The sequence below is a fragment of the Phyllostomus hastatus genome, unplaced genomic scaffold (genome assembly GCF_019186645.2).
Source record: "Phyllostomus hastatus isolate PE091 unplaced genomic scaffold, TTU_PhHast_1.1 phas_contig_65, whole genome shotgun sequence".
In the NCBI taxonomy this organism is placed as follows: Eukaryota; Metazoa; Chordata; class Mammalia; order Chiroptera; family Phyllostomidae; genus Phyllostomus; species Phyllostomus hastatus.
The window spans coordinates 7,424,550-7,426,797 of NW_025333932.1; the positions used below are offsets into that span (position 1 = coordinate 7,424,550).

At 39.5% G+C, this 2,248-nt stretch overlaps 1 pseudogene; it reads left to right on the forward strand.

The window, feature by feature from the left end:
• The first annotated feature begins 291 nt into the window (after nt 1-291).
• On the forward strand, nt 292-1,128 carry LOC123825836 (annotated as a pseudogene).
• The last annotated feature ends 1,120 nt before the right edge of the window (nt 1,129-2,248 follow it).

Below are 2,248 nucleotides of genomic sequence, written 5' to 3' on the forward strand. Positions count from 1 at the left end.
AAAAAAATAATAATGAAATAAAATTCATGAAATCTTAGTGGATATACAGTGTCTCATAATCACTGAAGCATAGGTGTGTCATGATTTAATTATATGAAAGTATAATTTTCAAAAGGGTAATGTTATGACTAACATACAGGTTTAAAATGAACTCATGTCAGTTCCATCATCGTGGGAGCAGAGAGTGGACCTCAGAGACCCCTGAGTAGCTGCACCACCTCAGGCCTAGTTACCATCACCCAGGAGGAGCCATAGCTTCTGCTACTGGTCCCAGTCACCATCACTGCAACCATGAGCAGAGAAGCCCAGACCCAGCAGCCGCCCCCACCCCCACCAAACCCCACACTACAAGCAGTGGTGCAGGGAGTGGAGGCCCCAGCGGCCTCGCATCAGCGGCGCCTGCCAGCAGGAACAAGAAAGACATTGCAAAGAAGCTCTTTTAGAACAGTAAAATAGTTTGGTGTGAGAAACTGATATGGTTTCAACAGGAATGACACCAAGGAAGGTGTATTTGTCCACCAGACTACCATAAAGAAGAATAACCTCAGGAAGTACCTTCAAATTGGTACTTCAAAGTGGAGGAAATGGAGAGGCTGTGGAGTCTGATAATTGAAAGAGAAAAGTGTGCAGAGGCAGCAAAAACATTTGCAGGCCCTAATGGAGTTCCAGTGCAAGGCAGTAAATACGCAGCAGACCATAACCCTTATAGACGCTATCCACATTGCAGCGGTCCTCCACACAATTACTAGCAGAATTACCAGAATAGTGGGAGAGGGGAAAAGAATGAGGGGTCAGAGAATGCTTGGGAAGGTCAGACCCAATGGCTCTGGCCCTACTGCAGGCAAAGATTCCACCTTAATATGTGAAGAGATCCTATGGATGTTGACCTCAGTATTCCAACCCTCCAGTGCAGGGAGAAGTGATGGAGGATGGTGGCAACCAGGGTGTAGGAGACCAAGGTAGACCAGTGAGACAGAATATGAAGGTACAGACCACAAATCCACAGGTCTGTCCTTGCTAAAGACACCCTAGAGAGGATTAAGTGAAGAGGATAAGGAAAATCAAAGAGCTGAGACCCAAGGTCAACAGTCACCTCAACATCAGTACCTCCGCAACCTCAATCACTGATGCAGACATCCAGAAAACTCTAAACTACAAAACTGCAAAGAGATGTGAGTACCTGATCCACCAGCTGAGAACTCATTGGCTCCTGGGGCTGAGCAGGGCAGGGCTGAGGAAATGCAGGCTTACTATCTCTACTGTGAGCCAATTTAGTCATGTAACAAGAAGAAATGAATATGAAACTCCAACAATAAGAAATGAACAAAAGACTAGAGCATAAGACTTTAAGTGCTTGCTTTTTTTATCAGATGACTAGAACTATCAGCATTCTATGCAGCATCGAGTTTTTACTATTTTTATGTAAAGACATCTCTTTTTCATAAGGACAAACATGTTTTTTTTCTGATTTTTCTCAATACACTTGTAAAGATAAATCTCAACTTGACCAGATGTGAAACAATTTTTCAAAAGTTTACTACTTGGTATTTTCAAAAAAGTCAACAAGCTGCAAGCACCTGTTAGTAAAGGTCTTAAATAATTGTCTTCTGGGGAAAAATGAACTCATGTCTCACATTTATTAAATTTATTAATTAAGAAACATTTAAGATGATAAGACCAGTTCAAAGGAGAATTTGAAGAAGAAACATAAATACATAAGTAATCTGGAAGACTGAAATTTATTATCTAATAAATGCAAAAGTGATTAATATCTTTTAAAGCAATAACAAATAATGAGTGGGCCTATATTTTCACCTGAAATTTTGCTTCTTTCAAACAAAATGCATTTTTATTTCTAGAAATAAGAATTACTTGCTTTGTATTTTTAACTACTTAACTTCTACCTTACTAGAGATGTATAATAGCTTAAATAACAGAAAGACAAATGTGCATTCCTCAATAAAGTCTAATAATCTATAGAATGGAAGTTTACTAGATAATGTTCAGCACTGCACCAGAAAGGATACCCAGTAATATATTTGATATGTCCAAGTCTGGAAAATGTTGTCTGACAGTGTCATTGCCTAATCATGTTCAACTGTGAAAATCACCAACACCAAAAACAACTCATGAATATTTGTCAGAGGCTTGGAATGAAATCTCAGAGACCAAAGTTGAGTTCTCATTTACTGTTATCCCTAAGAATCAAAAGATTGCTTGGTAGGTTGGTAGATCAGCTTTGTTTAGC